The following is a 19,211-nucleotide window of genomic DNA, read 5'->3' on the forward strand; positions in this document are numbered from 1 at the left end:
CCTACATTTTAAACTCTGCAGGGCTGTTTTTTTTTTTTTTGTTTGGTTTTTTTTGGGGCGGCGAACAGGACATCTCCCTGGTGCACCAGAGGCACTTGTCTGTCACCTGGTGGGTGCATAGCTAACACAGTACTGCAAGAGACCAGGATAACACTGTGACTGTGTACCTGACTTCTTAGTTGCAAGGGAGAGTGCAGACTGACTGTGAGGACAGAACGCAGCAGATCACCTGTGAGGACAGCCTGTGAGGACAGAAACTGTCTTGCTTTGGTAGAAGGGTGTGATTGTGGGCGGAGCTTTGTGCTTCTCTTTCTCCGCCACATCCAGCAGCATAAGTTTGCTTGGTCTGCAAGAGAGGCTGGGCAGTGGGCTGTTCTTTTGCTGCACGGAACCTGACACACATAGTGATAGGAGTGCAAGGGGAGCTGAATTTGAAGAGATGTCCCAGCAGGTGAGTTATGAGTGCTTAGTTAATAAAAAATTGTGTTGCTGATTATTAGTGTCGCCTGTAACTCATTTATTATTGTTGATGTTTTACTAATTTTATAATGAAAAAGTTGGTTGTCTCTGACCACCCCAGAGGCAGAATGATGTCAGACAGACTGGTACTTCATAGTGATTATATGACTGGTACACAAGGCTGGAGTGCATTTTATGGGAGTACTACATCTGCTTGCTTATGTCCAGCTTTGGCAGTGAGGGATAGGCTTCCTAGGTCTAAGGTAGGATGGAGCAGAAGGGGTTAATCAGTCAAGTATAGCTCAGGGCCAAGTCTAGATTCTTTGGAGACAGAGAGAGGTTTAATGGTAAGGCCCTAAGCAATTATTATTATTATTATTATTATTATTATTATTATTATCAGGTATTTGTAGCGTGCCAACAGGTTCCACAGCACTATGAACATAGGTTGTATATAAAAACAATTTCAGGTATCAAATGGGTAGAGGGTCTTGCCGAGAGTTGCACTGTTGTAGTCGGCTCTTATGAAGGTGGACTATAAACAGCTGAGCTCATAGGCTTACAGGCTATGGGGTTTAAGGGGATAGCAGTGGAGATAGGAAGGTTAGTGTAGGTTGTATGCGTCCCTGAATAGGAGCACTTGAAGCTTTTAAAACTAGGGGAGAGTCTTGTGGAGCGAGGCAGAGATTTCTATAAGATGGGAGCCAGTCTGGAGAAATCTTCTAAACGGGAATGTGAGGAGGTAACAAGAGAGGAGGAGAGTAGGAGATCATGAGTGAAGCAAGGGGACGGGAGGGAGAGTATCGGGAGACAAGGTCAGAGATGTAGGGGGGATCAATGCAATTGAGGGCTTTGCGTGTCAGAGGGAGAATTTTGTGTTTAATCCTGGAGGCAAGAGGAAGCCAGTGAAGGGATTGGTAGAGAGGTGCGGCAGATGAAGAGCGACGTGTAAGAAAGATGAGCCTGGCAGAGGCATTCATTATGGATTTAAAGGAGCTAGGCGGCAGCTAGGGAGACCAGAGAGGATGAAGTTGCAGTAGTTGAGGTGAGAAAGGATGAGAGAGTGGATTAAAATCTTAGTTGTGCCTTGTGGAAGGAATGTCAGATGTCAGATCAAGGAGGATAAGTAGAGAAAAGTGGCCGTTGGATTTTGCTGTAAGTAGGTCGTTGGTAACCTTAACAATTGCTGTCTCTGTTGAGTGAAGAGGGTGAAATCCAGATTGCAGTGGATCAAGGAGGGAGTTTAATGTAAGGAAATGGGATAGACGTGCATATACTAGCTTTTCAAGAAGCTTTGAGGCAAGAGGGAGTAGGGAAATAGAGCGGTAGTTGGATGGGGAGGTTGGATCGAGAGAAGGTTTTTTGAGGATAGGTGTGACTAATGCATGTTTAAGAGATGTGGGAACCATACCAGTGCTGAGGAAGAGATTGAAGATGTGTGTGAGTATAGGGGTAAGGGTAGAAGAGAGGGAGGGTAGTAGTTGTGAGGGGATGAGGTTGAGGGTACATGTAGTGAGGTGAGAGGATAGTATAAGGGCAGAAACGTCTTCCTCTGTAACAGGGGCAAAAGAGCTAAATGTATGGCTATGTGGGTTTTGGATGATTGTAAGCTTTTGAGGGATCGGAGACCGGTAGTATGTTGAGAGCTGATTTAATTTCTGATGGAGTCAATTTTGTTGTTGAAGTAGATGACAAAATCTTGAGCTGAGAGAAAAGTTGTGGTGGGAGGTGGGGTGGGTGGAGAAGAGTATTGAATGTGGAGAACAGATGTTTTGGTTTGAAGAAAGAGTAGAGATAAGAGAAGAGAAGTAATGTTGCTTATGTAGATTAAGGGCAGAATAGTAAGAGTTCAAGATGAATTTATAGTGAAGAAAGTCAGCAGAACTCAGAGATTTCCTCCAGTGTCGCTCAGCAGTACAGGAACATCTGCATAGGTACCGTGTCAGAGGAGTATGCCAGGGCTGAGGATGAGTGTATGTTTTCCAAGCTATGGTATGTGGGGCCAGATTATCAAGGACCGATGTAAGGGTGGAGTTATAGTGGCAGATAGATCATCAGGACAGGAAAAGGAGGGGATGGAAGAGAGAAGAGGTTCGAGAGTGCTAACAAGCTGTTGCTGATCTAATGACTTGATACTTCTGTGAACTTTAGTGTGAGGGGTAGAAGGAGGGAGAGTTGTAGGGAGGGAGGTCATGTTACAAGTGAGGAGGTGGTGGTCAGAAAGAGGAAAAGGTAAGTTTGTGAAGTTTGAGATAATGCTTCAATAGCTGAAAATCAGATCAAGGGAGTGATCATCTTTGTGAGTGGGAGAATCAGTCCATTGTGACAGGCCGAAAGAGGAAGTGAGTTGCAGAAGTTGTTTTGCAGAGGAGGCAGTGGGATTATCAACAGGGATGTTGAAGTCACCGAGAATGAGGGTAGGGGTATCTGAGGAAAGGAAGTAAGGTAGCCAGGCGGCAAAGTGATCTAGAAATAGAGTTGCGGAGCCAGGGGGACGGTATATGACTGCAACGCATAAAGAGAGGGGAGAGAATAAGCGAATCATGTGTGTTTTGAATGAAGAAAATGTAAGGGAAGATGCCAACGGTGAGTAGATATGTGAATGTAATTCTTTTATTTTATGATTTAACAAAGGCACTAATGGTGACCGGATGTTTGCCACAGCTGTGCACTCTAAATGCCATTTTTTGAATAAAATTAAAAACTTGTTTTTGCAAAATATTTATTAATTTTCCATTTATTCAATAAGGTTTATCAAGCTGCTACTGCATAAGCGAACATGCAAATACAAATTTAAAGGGACTGTACTGTGATTTTTTCCCCCCTTTGTATGTTCCCAATGATCCATTTTACCTGCAAGAACAGACATCCTCAGACTTGGCCCTCCAGAAGTTTTAGAACTACATTTCCCATCATGCGAAATGTAGTTCTAAAACCTCTGGAGGGCCAAGTTTCAGGATGTCTGTGCTAGAGTGTATTAAATTGTTTACAAATAGCCCATTTACAATTATGTTGTCATTTTAAATAGCTGATTTTGTTTATTTTATCCCCACCTATACTGAAAATGTCAATACTTAAGTAAGTACTGGTTATAGAAAAGTTATGTAAACAAGAAAGGTTAAGGTGAAATCACTCTCCCAGTGGGGGTGGGAAAAACAGATAAAAACATTTCATTTTCCATTGTTCTATCTAAGTAATGGTCTCACTGTGCATAGAGTGATAAGATAAGGAAGATTCTGTGTAAATATTGTTTATTTATTTAAAAAAATATTTTACCAGGAAGGATACATTGAGATTTCTCTCGTTTTCAAGTATGTCCTGGGTCCACAAAACATTGTACAGTGTAAATATAATAAAATACTGTATTTTATATTAAAACATACCTAAAATAGCAATTTCCCTACATTTTAAACTCTGCAGGGCTGTTTTTTTTTTTGTTTGTTTGGTTTTTTTGGGGGCGGCGAACAGGACATCTCCCTGGTGCACCAGAGGCACTTGTCTGTCACCTGGTGGGTGCATAGCTAACAGTACTGCAAGAGACCAGGATAACCTTGTGACTGTGTACCTGACTTCTTAGTTGCAAGGGAGAGTGCAGACTGTGACTGTGAGGACAGAATGCAGCAGATCACCTGTGAGGACAGAAACTGTCTTGCTTTGGTAGAAGGGTGTGATTGTGGGCGGAGCTTTGTGCTTCTCTTTATCCGCCACATCCAGCAGCATAAGTTTGCTTGGTCTGCAAGAGAGGCTGGGCAGTGGGCTGTTCTTTCGCTGCACGGAACCTGACACACATAGTGATAGGAGTGCAAGGGGAGCTGAATTTGAAGATATGTCCCAGCAGGTGAGTTATAAGTGCTTAGTTAATAAAAAATTGTGTTGCTGATTATTAGTGTCGCCTGTAACTCATTTATTATTGTTGATGTTTTACTAATTTTATAATGAAAAAGTTGGTTGTCTCTGACCACCCCAGAGGCAGAATCATGTCAGACAGACTGGTACTTCATAGTGATTAAATGACTGGTACACAAGGCTGGAGTGCATTTTATGGGAGTACTACATCTGTTTTCTTATGTCCAGCTTTGGCAGTGGGGGATAGGCTTCCTAGGTCTAAGGTAGGATGGAGCAGAAGGGGTTAATCAGTCAAGTATAGCTCAGGGCCAAGTCTAGATTCTTTGGAAACAGAGAGAGGTCTAATGGTAAGGCCCTAAGCAATTATTATTATTATTATTATTATTATTATTATCAGGTATTTGTAGAGCGCCAACAGGTTCCACAGCGCTATGAACATAGGTTGTATATAAAAAACAATTTCAGGTATCAAATGGGTAGAGGGTTCTGCCGAGAGTTGCACTGTTGTAGTCGGCTCTTATGAAGGTGGACTATAAACAGCTGAGCTCATAGGCTTACAGGCTATGGGGTTTAAGGGGATAGCAGTGGAGATAGCAAGGTTAGTGTAGGTTGTATGCGTCCCTGAATAGGAGCACTTGAAGCTTTTAAAACTAGGGGAGAGTCTTGTGGAGCGAGGCAGAGATTTCTATAAGATGGGAGCCAGTCTGGAGAAATCTTCTAAACGGGAATGTGAGGAGGTAACAAGAGAGGAGGAGAGTAGGAGATCATGAGCGAAGCAAGGGGACGGGAGGGAGAGTATCGGGAGACAAGGTCAGAGATGTAGGGGGGATCAATGCAATTCAGGGCTTTGCGTGTCAGAGTGAGAATTTTGTGTTAAATCCTGGAGGCAAGAGGAAGCCAGTGAAGGGATTGGCAGAGAGGTGCGGCAGATGAAGAGCGACGTGTAAGAAAGATGAGCCTGGCAGAGGCATTCATTATGGATTTAAAGGAGCTAGGCGGCAGCTAGGGAGACCAGAGAGGATGAAGTTGCAGTAGTTGAGGTGAGAAAGGATGAGAGAGTGGATTAAAATCTTAGTTTTGTCTTGTGTAAGGAAATGTCAGATGTCAGATCAAGGAGGATAAGTAGAGAAAAGTGGCCGTTGGATTTTGCTGTAAGTAGGTCGTTGGTAACCTTAACAATTGCTGTCTCTGTTGAGTGAAGAGGGCGAAATCCAGATTGCAGTGGATCAAGGAGGGAGTTTAATGTAAGGAAATGGGATAGACGTGCATATACTAGCTTTTCAAGAAGCTTTGAGGCAAGAGGGAGTAGGGAAATAGAGCGGTAGTTGGATGGGGAGGTTGGATCGAGAGAAGGTTTTTTGAGGATAGGTGTGACTAATGCATGTTTAAGAGATGTGGGAGTCACACCAGTGCTGAGGAAGAGATTGAAGATGTGTGTGAGTATAGGGGTAAGGGTAGAAGAGAGGGAGGGTAGTAGTTGTGAGGGGATGAGGTTGAGGGTACATGTAGTGAGGTGAGAGGATAGTATAAGGGCAGAAACGTCTTCCTCTGTAACAGGGGCAAAAGAGCTAAATTTATGGCTATGTGGGTTTTGGATGATTGTAAGCTTTTGAGGGATCGGAGACCGGTAGTATGTTGAGAGCTGTTTTAATTTCTGATGGAGTCAATTTTGTTGTTGAAGTAGATGACAAAATCTTGAGCTGAGAGAAAAGTTGTGGTGGGAGGTGGGGTGGGTGGAGAAGAGTATTGAATGTGGAGAACAGATGTTTTGGTTTGAAGAAAGAGTAGAGATAAGAGAAGAGAAGTAATGTTGCTTATGTAGATTAAGGGCAGAATAGTAAGAGTTCAAGATGAATTTATAGTGAAGAAAGTCAGCAGAACTCCGAGATTTCCTCCAGTGTTGCTCAGCAGTACAGGAACATCTGCATAGGTACCGTGTCAGAGGAGTATGCCAGGGTTGAGGATGAGTGTATGTTTTCCAAGCTATGGAATGTGGGGCCAGATTATCAAGGACCGATGTAAGGGTGGAGTTTTAGTGGCAGATAGGTCATCAGGACAGGAAAAGGAGGGGATGGAAGAGAGAAGAGGTTTGAGAGTGCTAGCAAGCTGTTGCTGATCTAATGACTTGATACTTCTGTGAACTTTAGTGTGAGGGGTAGAAGGAGGGAGAGTTGTAGGGAGGGAAGTCATGTTACAAGTGAGGAGGTGGTGGTCAGAAAGAGGAAAAGGTAAGTTTGTGAAGTTTGAGATAATGCTTTGATAGCTGAAAATCAGATCAAGGGAGTGATCATCTTTGTGAGTGGGAGAATCAGTCCATTGTGACAGGCCGAAAGAGGAAGTGAGTTGCAGAAGTTGTTTTGCAGAGGAGGCAGTGGGATTATCAACAGGGATGTTGAAGTCACCGAGAATGAGGGTAGGGGTATCTGAGGAAAGGAAGTAAGGTAGCCAGGCGGCAAAGTGATCTAGAAATAGAGTTGCGGAGCCAGGGGGACGGTATATGACTGCAACGCATAAAGAGAGGGGAGAGAATAAGCTAATCATGTGTGTTTTGAATGAAGAAAATGTAAGGGAAGAGAAGGGCTGTATTTGTTGAAAGGTGCAACGAGAGGAAAGTAAAATACCAATACCACCTCCTTGTCTATTGTCAGACCTAGGAGTGTGGCTGAAGTGGAGACCCCCATGTGACAGTGCAGTAGAGGAAGCAGTGTCTGAAGCAGAGAGCCAGGTTTCTGTGAGAGCTAGAAGATTGAGAGAGTGGGAGATAAAGAGGTCATGGATAGAAGTGAGCTTGTTGCAAACAGAGCGAGAGTTCCAAAGTGCGCAAGTGAAGGGGGTGGTGGCTTTAGATGCAAGAGGAATGAGATTAAGGTTACCAGAGTTTTGTTTTTGAAGTCTATTGAAGGGCACACAAGGGTGTGCAGGGCAAGGAATTTGTGGGGGACCAGGATTAGGGGAGATGTCGCCAGCAGCTAGTATGAGCAAGAGGTAGAGTGACATGAGATGAGATTCAGATTTGCAGTAATGTTTTTGTGATGAGATGCAAGGGGGAGAGAGAGTGTTTAGGAATTTGTGAAGTTCATGAATACAAAAGCAAGGTGAGGTTAAGAGAGATGGGATGATGAACAGTGCAGGTGGTGAGGGGGAAGTAGTAATAGAGTGAAGTAGTTTGTTAAAGAGACAAAAGGTGGCAAGGAGGAATTTAAAGATATAGAGCATTTTTAAAAAATAGTCAAACAGTGGATAAAACTCAGTATTAAAACAGAACTTGCCTTATCCCTTGTCCAATCCTTGTTCAATTCTTGTATAATTTGTTGTGCCTCACTTATAAATGTTCACTTAAGAGATGTGAACAGATGATCTTACAATACTGCTACCTAAGCCTGCATTGCTTCCCCTTAGCAGTGTTATGCAATAAATTAGGTAATGACATGATCAAAGACAGTCAAAGGCCAATTGGGAAGTTTGATTCAGGGTGAGATAAGTTAAAAAAACAGACAATAGAATTTGGGGGAAGCTGGGGTTATACCATTAGTGAAATTATAAATTTAGGAATTATAACAAGTATTTGCAAGGTTTGGACATCACATAGATAAAGACAAGATATCAGCAGAGTAAATACATAATTTATAACACAGACTACAGACAAATGCAAAAAGAGAGACTTGTAGTAAAGATGATACAAAAACAGGGAAATTGGCAGGATTTGAATGCAGGGACCCAATTCACAAACCAAAAGAGAGACTTGCAGTACAGATGACACAAAAACAGGGAAATTGGCAGGATTTGAATGCAGGGACCCAATTCACATACCAAAAGAGATGACATATTGGTTACTTAACAGTGTATTATGTAGTGTGTGGTGATAGTTCTAAAGTACATTGGCTTCAAAGTAGTACGAGAAATTCAGCACGGAAAGGGTCAGATTTTTGTATGTACCTTACATAAAAGTGTTAAATATAACTACCTTTGCTAAAAAGAATCTGCACTGCTGTCTATCAGGGGTGGACTGAGACCAACCAGAGCTGGGAATTTTAGTTTGAAAACAGGTATTAACTACATCGCTATTTTACTCTAAATTAGCAGCTGGTGGCTTTAAAATTATCCTTTTAAAACTTTTTTACCCCAAAGCTTCTATTTCAAAATATGTGATTGCCGTGTATATGTTTTTGTGCTTAATTATCCATGTGGACTTTTGTGTGTCTGCATGTGGATAGTTATGGGTGCCTGTTTTTTCCTGCATGAAAACAGTTAAGCTAAAACCTGTTTGAATTTTGAAGCTAACAGGAAGTGCAACTGGATCTTAATAACTGATTGTTTATTGGTTAATAAACAAAACTTACACCATTATTTTAGTGGACCTTGAAAATAGTTTTAAATACCTCTTTTAGATGTTAGATGTTTAGTTCAGTACCCTGGGCAGCACTTGTTTATTGGTGCTGTCCAATAAGCAAGGACAACCCAAGTTGTGAACCAAAAATGAGCTGGCTTCTAAACTTACATTCTTGATTTTTAAATAAAGATAGCAAGAGAATGAAGAACCATTGATAATAGGAGTAAATTAGAAAGTTGCTTAAAATTGCATGCTCTATCTGAATCATGAAAGAAAAAAATTGGGTTCAGTGTCCCTTTAAGTAGACATGACTAAGGGCCTATTGCAGGCTTGATTCTGCGCCTGTAGCTAGAAGAGAAACTTCCCAAAGCAGGAACAGAACCAAGTGGCAGAGAAGTCTAAGGCGTCACAACAGGCAAGGGTTGCAGCAGAGATCGAAGTCAGGAGTACCCAAGGTCAGGGCAGGCGGCAAAGAAGCAACGTCAAAAACAAGCCAAAGGTCAAAAGCCAGGAAAATCAAGAATACAAGGTAAATAAACAGTGTAAGTGCTTAGTCTCTGTGAATCAGCCAGCAGAATAACTCAGCAATAAGTGAGAGGGCTGTCCAGGCTTTAAACCCTGCAAGAGCCAGGAACACCTCCGTTGCGCAGGTAACACAGGTGCAGCAGTCACCTGAGCACCTATGGGAGATAAGGGTGTAGCCACAGAACACTCCCCCTGTCTGTCAGGAGCCAGGAAAGTGTTGTGCACTTCAGGTGCATGCACGGATGCACCTACACAGACACCCGTGAATTTGCGCGCTCAAACAACGGCGAACGACAGGACAGAGCCCCCAACCAAGGAGCGGCCTCCGGACGTGAACGGGGAAGGCCTGTAAGGGTGCCTCCGATGGAAGGTCCGTACCTTCGCATTGGCATGGAGATTACTCCCAGGACTGTTCCTCAGGACCATACACCTTCCAGTGGACCAGGTACTCTATCCTGCCATGACGTCATCTGGAATCCAGGATCTCTTGTACTTCATACTCTTCAATACCATCTACTTGGATAGGTGGAGGAGGAGCAGCAGTCCTACCAGGAAACGGGTTGTGATTTTGTGGTTTCAGGAGAGACACATGGAACACTGGGTGGATCTTGAGTGTGGGAGGTAGACTCAATCGAACTGCCATGGGGTTCACAAGTTTTGTCACTGAGAAAGTACCTAGGAATTGTTGTCCCAGTTTTTTGGAAGGACAAGTCAAGTGGAGATGTTTGGTAGAGAGCCACACCTTGTCCCCTACATGATAAAGTGGAGACAACCTCCTTCGTCTATCTGCATGTCATTTTTGTCATGCCTGGGAAGCGATCAACTGCTGTGTCAAGGTGTGAAGCAGAGGGGGGAGGTTGCATAGACGTGTAGAGACCTCTAGAACAGGGATAACAGGTGGTAGATCAGGTAGGGTATTAGGATAGTAGCTGTAGTTAGCGTAAAAAGGGGTCATTCCACTATAATCATGTTTTTGGTTATTGTATGCAAACTCTGCAAGGGGTAGCTGCTCTTTCCAGTTTCTTTAATAATTAAAGAGAAAATAGAAAAGGAGGCATATTGTGGCACACTTATACAGAGGGTAGTGATGTACAGATTCAAACTGTGTGTTAGAGTATTGGCAATTAAAACTTAACATTTAATATGAATGAAAAATAAAAAAGATGGACCGTGCCAGCCAATATTAAAATAGGTAAAACTTTGACAAAGCAGTTGCGAAACGCACGTTAGGTGTTCGCACTGCCTCCTCTAAATAACTTATAGGCATAGTTAAAATTGTTGGCCTTAATTGGCGTTTTTTTTTATAGATAGACCGCATTTTATTGTAATAACTTTTGGGGCCTCTTGCTACCCAGTTGGATATTAAAAAGATCCTGTGGGATCTGTAGGCATTATAGACTTTAACTTTGGTATTAATCCTCTGAGTACAATCCGTACAATCCTGTTCTGGTATTAGTCCCCTACTGTTACGGTTACCCTTAGTCTCGCTGAGAGATGGACCGCTTAGTAGCCTGGATTCCTATTGCTGAAGAGGGGAGAAACTGCTTTCCACAGTATTCTATATGAGTCTCGCAAATGTAGAATAATCCCCCTTAGCTGTAGTACAGCTAGGATACCCTTCTGCCCACAAAAATGAGTCAACGCTGCGATTGAGGGACAACCAAGAACTGAGGACTGGGATGCCCAGCCTGCTTTTTATTTAGGTTACATGCACACAGGGCACTCCCAGGGGGGGAAGCATAAAATCCCCCATCACACATTTAGACAAAGCCCTTGGACAGGCCACCGCAGATAACAAGTACACACAAGAAAACAATTGAGTCCTTCTTATCACCTAGCAGTGAATGCTTATCACAAACTTAATTACAGTACACAATATGCTAGGAAACCTGCCTCAGAAAATAGTTTTCTCAAAACTGAACAGAGTTAACCCTTTATGAAATGATACTTGTTACAGTTTTCTTGGAGCCCTTCTTAGGCGCTGGCTTGGCTGGTTCAGGCATTGCTGCTGGGAAATAAGTTTCTTCACAACAAAATAACTAATGCTTCTGTAACAGTGCTCCCTTTCTGTGGAACACTCTGGCAGACACGGTCTGACCCCTTTTCGGGGCAGACTAAGGCTGTCCAGACCGCTGGTTATGCGGGGCTGAGGTCGGTTTGTCTGGACAACCCGTCGGCGTTGCCATTCTGTTTCCCAGGTCTGTAAGTAATGGTGAAATTGAAGGGTTGCAACGATAAACTCCAACGTAATAGCCTGCCATTATCTCCAGAGACCCGGTTCAGCCACACCAACGGGTTATGGTCGGTGACCAGAGTGAACTCCTGCCCATATAAATAGGGAGTCAATTTCTTTAATGCCCACACCAAAGCCAAACACTCCTTTTCGACCGCTGCATAGCTGACTTCGCGGGGCAGGAGCTTCCGGCTGATGTAGGCAACTGGATGCTCCCCTCCATCTTCACCTACTTGGCTGAGGACGGCTCCCAGCCCGAACATGGAAGCATCTGTATGGACGATAAAACGTTTGTTAAGGGCTGGAGCCACCAAGACAGGAGCGTTAATTAGAGCATTTTTGAGAGCCTGGAAAGCCGTTTCACAGTGGGGAGACCACAGGACCTGTCGAGGTAAGTTCTTCTTGGTCAAGTCAGTCAGGGGTTTGGCAAGTGTGCTGTAGTCTGGTACGAACCGTCTATAGTACCCTGCCGTGCCCAGGAAGGCTAGGACCTGAGTCTTAGTGATGGGGGTGGGCCAATTGGCGACAGCTTCTATCTTGGCCGGCTCTGGTCGCTGCTTTCCACACCCCACCCGGTGACCCAGGTACTGTACCTCGGCCATCCCAAAGTGGCATTTTTCTGGCTTCAGAGTCAGGCCAGCAGCCTGGATCTGATCCAGAACCATTCCCACATGAGCTAAGTGGTCCTCCCAGGACTCACTGTGGATCGCTATGTCGTCCAGGTAGGCGCAAGCAAAACTCTGGAAGCCATCCAGGAGCCTATCCACCAAGCGCTGGAATGTAGCTGGGGCATTCTTCATCCCAAACGGCATTACCCTAAACTGATATAAGCCGAATGGGGTGACGAATGCCGACTTGGGGATAGCCTCCGGGGCCAGGGGAATCTGCCAGTAACCTTTGCAGAGGTCAATAGTGGTCAGGTAATTTCCCCTGGCTATACGATCGAGTAGCTCGTCTACCCTGGGCATAGGGTAAGCGTCCGTCACGGTCTTTTCATTGAGCCTCCGATAGTCTACGCAGAACCGGGTGGTCCCATCTTTCTTGGGCACCAAGACAACTGGGGAGGCCCAGGGACTATCGGAGGGCTCAATTACCCTGAGTTGGAGCATCTCATCGATCTCCTTCTTCATTCCTATCCTAACTGCTTCGGGGATTCGGTACGGAGCCTGGCGCAAGGGAGCTTGTCCCGGAGTATCTACCTGGTGGGTGGTTAAAGTAGTGTACCCTGGCTTCGGGGAGAAGGTGAGGTGTTTGGACTGTAGGAGTTGGTTGAGCTGCTCCCTTTCAGTGGGGCTAAGTCGGTCTCCTATCTGAACCTGAGCCACTATACCTGTGGGGAGACTCTTTTCTAATAGGTCTGGAATGGGTAGACTGTCGGGGCCTTCCTGAGGGGAACAACATACGGCCGTCACGTTCTCTGGTCGCTCAAAATATTCCTTGAGCATGTTTACATGGAATGTCTTTCTAAGATTGTTGTCGTGGCAGCTAGCTATCACATAAGTGGTGTCTCCCCTTTTCTCTACGATCTGGTAGGGGCCCTGCCAGGACGCCTGCAATTTGTCTGTCTTCACCGGCTTAAGTACTAACACCTTTTGTCCTATGGTAAAGATTCTCTTTCGGGCCCCCCGATCGTACCATACTTTCTGTCTTCTCTGGGCCGACTGGAGATTAGCCCGCACGGATTTGGCTAATTGCTCCATTCGGTCCCTGAGTTCCAGCACGTATGGCACAATGGGGACACCGTCAGTCTCCATCTCTCCCTCCCAGTGCTCCCGGATCAGGTTTAGGGGTCCCCGTACCTTTCTTCCGTAGAGCAACTCGAAGGGAGAGAACCCTGTCGTTTCCTGGGGCACCTCCCGATAAGCAAAAAGGAGGTGCGGCAGGAAGCGTTCCCAGTCTCGGTATTCCTGAGTGAACGTCTTGAGCATTTGCTTGAGGGTCCCATTGAACCTCTCACACAGCCCGTTCGTCTGGGGGTGGTATGGGGAGCTCAGGAGGGACTTAATTTTGCAAACCTGCCAGAGTTGTTGGGTCAATTCAGCCGTAAATTGGGTGCCTCGGTCGGATAGGATTTCTTTTGGAAATCCTACCCGGGAGAACACCTGTACTAGTGCATTCGCTACCGTATCCGCTTGTATGTTGGATAGGGCGACAGCCTCTGGGTACCTGGTAGCGTAGTCCACTACGGTAAGAATGTAGCGCTTACCGGAGGGACTAGGGGTAGCCAGTGGTCCCACTAGGTCAATAGCAACCCGGCTGAAGGGTTCCTCTACAATGGGCATATTTACTAGATGGGCTTTAGGGTGATCGCCTCGCCTTCCTACTCGTTGACACACATCGCAGGTGTTACAGTAAGTTCTAACGTCAGCGTGTACCCCTGGCCAAAAGAACGTGTGAGTAATGCGGTGTAGGGTACGGGTTACAGCTAGGTGGCCTGCTAAGGGGATGTCGTGGCCTATCTTGAGGATTTCTTGACGGTATTTGTGGGGCACTACCAGCTGTCGCCTACGCTGTCCCCTTTTCTCTGTCCAGCGGTATAGTTTCCCTTTTTCCCATAAGAATGTTTCATTATCTGCCCCGCCCCCTCCGGTCTCTGCTCGTTCCCGGTACTTTTGTAAGGTCGGGTCAGTCTTAGACTCTGTCTCGAAAGCATCTGGGGTGTCCCAGGGTATGGGGCCTAACATGTCAGGCAAGGTCGGGGTAGGTCTTACCTGTGTCTCCCGCACTGGTGAGAGTTCTCGCTCCGTCCGGGCTTGGGCCCGTGTAGTCACTGGGTCCGCCTCGTTGTTGCATACTGGAGCATAGGCAGAAGTCATGGGGCCCAAATCATTGCCCAGTAGTACTTCGGCAGGTAAATTATCCATTATGCCCACGTTCACAGCCCCCTTTCCCGCTCCCCAATCAAGATGCACTTTAGCTGTTGGAATTTTGTACACATCCCCCCCCGCCACTCTAACGGCCACAGTCTGTCCAGATCGCTTGTGCTCCGGCACCAAATGACTCTGTACCAGCGTGATAGTAGCCCCTGTGTCTCTCAATCCCTCGGTAGATCGCCCCTCGAGCCATACCTTCTGCCGATGGTGCTGGCGGTTATCTGAGGCAGCATATACAGGGTCCGCCTCGTGAAGCGGCCCCAAATATTCCTCCATAGGGGCCTCTTGGTTAACACAGAGGGTCCGGGCCGGACGATATGCCCCAGAGGGGTAATTGTAATTCCTGGGTGTCTGGTGCGTATTAAGGGGGCAGCTAGCCATGAAATGCCCTGGTTGCTTGCATCGGTGGCAAGTCGGTCTGGGACGCTCAGAGCTGTTATTGGGTGGTCCTGAGTGTCGGGCGGGCCCTGCGGGCACCGGGGCTCGGAATTCAGCACGAGGGGGTGCACGGTAAACCTCTCTGGGTTCGTGAAGACGGGAGTCATAATGTTCATCGGCCAATTTGGCTGCTTCTTCTAAGGTAGAAGGTCGCCTGTCTCGCAGCCATTCCTTCCCTTGCTGTTCCATGCCATTATAAAAATGTTCTAAGAGAAACAATTGTAAAATTTCCTCACCAGTCACCGCTTTACTTCCGCTCATCCAGTGATTTGCTGCTCTCCGCATTCGGTGCGCCCATTCCATATGGGTATCGTTAGGCTTCTTTTTCGTGCCCCGAAACTGTCGGCGATACGCGTCCGGAGTTACTGCGTACCGTCGCAACAGTGTCTCCTTAACTAGCTCATACTGTGTCACTTCCTCAGCACCCAGAGTACGAAAGGCTTCCAGGGCTCGCCTGGATAGTTTCCCAGACAATATCGTGGGCCACTCCCTGTTGGGAATCTGGTGCAGGGCACATTGCCTTTCGAAGTCCGCCAAATATTCATCAATCCCTGTCTCGCTCTCTAGGAAGGGTCGAAATGCCGCATAGGGTATCTTGGGCCTCCCAGCATTTTCGACAGGGATGATTACCTGCGGGGCTTCAGCATTGCGGTGTGCGTTCGCTAGGTTGAGTTCGTGGGCTCGAGTCTCTCGTATATCCTTGTCCGCTTCCGCCATCAACTGCTGTACCAATTCCATGGAGGGGTTCGGCCCGTACAGTGAGAGCCTCTCCCGAACAATCCTGTTTTTTTCGTCACTAATCGTGGTCGGTGTTTCCGCCATTGTGAAGCTCTGATCCAGTTCGGTCAATTCTGCGATCAGCTCTCTCCTCGGCCGGTTGCTGGCATACCCCCCTCTGCTTTCAAGTAAATCCTTTAGGGTTGTACGCTTCAATTTTTCGTAAGCGCTCTCCATCCGTTCTGTACCTCTCCTAGGAAATCCAGGAAAAATCCCACCGCTGCCGCCAAATGTTACGGTTACCCTTAGTCTCGCTGAGAGATGGACCGCTTAGTAGCCTGGATTCCTATTGCTGAAGAGGGGAGAAACTGCTTTCCACAGTATTCTATATGAGTCTCGCAAATGTAGAATAATCCCCCTTAGCTGTAGTACAGCTAGGATACCCTTCTGCCCACAAAAATGAGTCAACGCTGCGATTGAGGGACAACCAAGAACTGAGGACTGGGATGCCCAGCCTGCTTTTTATTTAGGTTACATGCACACAGGGCACTCCCAGGGGGGGAAGCATAAAATCCCCCATCACACATTTAGACAAAGCCCTTGGACAGGCCACCGCAGATAACAAGTACACACAAGAAAACAATTGAGTCCTTCTTATCACCTAGCAGTGAATGCTTATCACAAACTTAATTACAGTACACAATATGCTAGGAAACCTGCCTCAGAAAATAGTTTTCTCAAAACTGAACAGAGTTAACCCTTTATGAAATGATACTTGTTACAGTTTTCTTGGAGCCCTTCTTAGGCGCTGGCTTGGCTGGTTCAGGCATTGCTGCTGGGAAATAAGTTTCTTCACAACAAAATAACTAATGCTTCTGTAACACCTACTTTTTTATCGGCCTATCTACATACGCAATTTATTGCTTAACCATTTGCTGTCACACAAGTTTATCTTGTTTCTTTTTTTAGAGGAGACTTTGAGGCCCAATTATCAAGCTCCGTATGGAGCTTGAGGGCCAGTGTTTCTGATGAGTCTTCAGACTTGCCAGAACCACAAGTTATTGAGCAGCGGTCTAAAGACCGCTGCTCCATAACCCTGTCCGCCTGCTCTGATGAGGTGGACAGGAATCGCCACAATTCAACCCGATCAAGTACGATCGGGTTGATTGACACCACCCTGCTGGCGGCCGCAAATCTGCAGGGGGCGGCGTTGCACCAGCAGCTCTTGTGAGCTGCTGGTGCAATGCTGAATACGGAGAGCGTATTGCTTTCCACATTCAGCGATGTCTGTCGGACCTGATCAATTGATGAGCCCACGTCTGTGGATGACCAGAGAGCAGGGAGATGGCAGTGCGCACTTTGACAAACTCTGTGGTATAGATACTAGGCTTGAGTGAAAACAGTAGGTCAATTAGCGCTGCGGAATCTGTTGGCGCTCTACAAATAACTGATAATAATAATAATAAAAAGTGGTGACAAAAGCACAGTAGTCGGAGCGCTTGCCTGTGAACTTCTCAGGGAGGGCGACAGTGGGCTCAGTAAAGAGTCCTCATACAGGGGAGATGGTTGAGGAGCAGAGGGGGGTAAAGCTGCTGCTGCAGCAGATGGCTGCTCCTGGTCTCTCTCTCTCTCTCTCTCTCTCTGCAACAGGCTCTCTTGGCTTGCTTGCAACTCCTGAATGGATTGTGTAATAGTGGTCAGCTGATGGGTAAGTGCAGCCAGCGGGTCAGGTGTTCTTGCGGGTTCCATGGTAGAGTTATTATGTAGCGGGAATAGAAACATCCCAAAGCAGGAACGGAACCCAGTGACAGAGAACATTAAATAGACAATGTCCAAGGCATCACAACAGGCAAGGGTTGAAGCAGAGATCGAAATCAGGAGTATACAAGGTCAGGGCAGGCAGCAAAGAAGCAACGTCAAAAACAAACTAAAGGTCAAAAGCCAGGGAAATCCTGCATACAAGGTAAGGAAACAGGATAAGTGCTTAGTCTCTGTAAATCAGCCAGCAGAATAACTCAGCAATGAGTGAGAGGGCTGTCCAGGCTTTTAACCCTGCAAGGGCCAGGAACGCCCCCGTTGCTCAGGTAACGCAGGTGCAACAGTCACCTGAGCACCTATGGGAGACAAGGGTGTAGCCACAGAACACTCCCCCTGTCTGTCAGGAGCTGGGAAAGTGTTGCACACTTTAGCCGCACGCGTGCAGCCGCACAAACACCCACAAACGCCATGACAGTTGCAGGGGGGGGGGCATGACCACACCCGCTGAGCCACCCATCGGTGCCCAGGTAAGAGGGTATCCCTGGTACCATGACAGTGCCCCAGTGTTAAGTGTGCTGTCTTCCACCTTTGGAATTAATCAAGTTGAATTAGAACCAGAGTGAAAGATTCCAAAATTGGTCATGGTATATTATTTTTTTGAGCATGGACTCTCTTGCTCTTGAAAAGTTTAAAGAAACATATAAATTTGACACCACCTATATTCCAGTTGCATGATAGAGTTTATAGTTTGAATTTCTGTGAGGTAATTTTTTTTTTTGTATTTACAAAATTTTAAAAAATGGCTTATTCCATTGGGGTCTAGACTGAAACCTAGATTTGCAGACTCTTGTGAGGTTACAGTGGGGTCTTGTAAAGGTTAGATCATGTTCAAAATTCTTTTAGTATCGTTCCACCTATCTTTTTCAGTGTTTCATTGGTGTGCATTCCTGCCATTTATATCTATAGTTGCGTGAGGAGCATATATATGATATTTTGTATATGCAAAGTGAAATAAATAGTAACATGGAAAAACAGTAATTACAACCACAAACATGCATGTAAACCAGTTAATGTAAATGATTGCAATTGTAAAACACTCACATATCTGTTATGTTATGGTAAAGTAGTCTCACTTGATAGAACAAAAAGGTTATCTAGAGGCTGGCTGCCTTAGTCAAAAAGGATGATCTTCCTGGAGTCATTCTGAAGTAATCGATGACCCCAGACTAGTCATAAGAAGCCATCCTGAAGTTCGCCCATAGGCCGAAAAATTTAAATGAGATGACTCTAGAGGCATTCACTGGCTGTTCATGCTTGTGAAGTAATCATAAAGGTAATCTGCTATCATTAGGGATGGGCGAATGTGTTTATATCCGAATTCGAATGTTAGAACGAATGTTATTGTAGAAATTCAATTTACATAATAGAATGTTGATAAGAACGAATATTCTTAAAAATTTGATTTTCGAATGTTATTTACAGTTTTTGAATGTCACATTCGAATTCGAATGTCACATTCGAATTCGAATGTCACATTCGAATTCGAATGTCACATTCGAATTCAAATGTGATATTCGAATATCACATTCGAATATTACATTTACAAGACACAATTGTAGACTAGAAATACTATTTCGAATTCGAATGTCACATTCGAATCGAATATCACATTCGAATCGAATATCACATTTAAAACACAGTATTAGACTAGAAATACTATTTCAAATTTGAATGTGACATTCGAATTCGAATGTAGCATTCGAATTTGAATATTACATTTATTAAACACAGTTGTAGACTAGAAATAACATTTCAAATTTGAATGTCACATTCGAATTCGAATGTCACATTCGAATTCGAATATTACATTTCGAAATTGAATGAATACATAGCTAAATATTCTATTATTCGAACGAATATTTTCGAATTTTATTGAAAAATTCGAAAATAGAATGTTAGAATGTTATATAAACATTCGAAATTCGATTCGAACGAACGAATGTATCAAAATTCATTTTAAATTTCGAATTTT

At 45.1% G+C, this 19,211-nt stretch overlaps 1 protein-coding gene across 1 annotated transcript in view; it reads left to right on the forward strand.

The window, feature by feature from the left end:
• Nucleotides 1-19,211, forward strand: part of BAIAP3 (BAI1 associated protein 3) — a 537,315-nt gene that overhangs the window by 228,560 nt on the left and 289,544 nt on the right. The window lies entirely within an intron of this gene.

This window comes from Bombina bombina, chromosome 11 (assembly GCF_027579735.1).
Source record: "Bombina bombina isolate aBomBom1 chromosome 11, aBomBom1.pri, whole genome shotgun sequence".
Classification (NCBI taxonomy): Eukaryota; Metazoa; Chordata; class Amphibia; order Anura; family Bombinatoridae; genus Bombina; species Bombina bombina.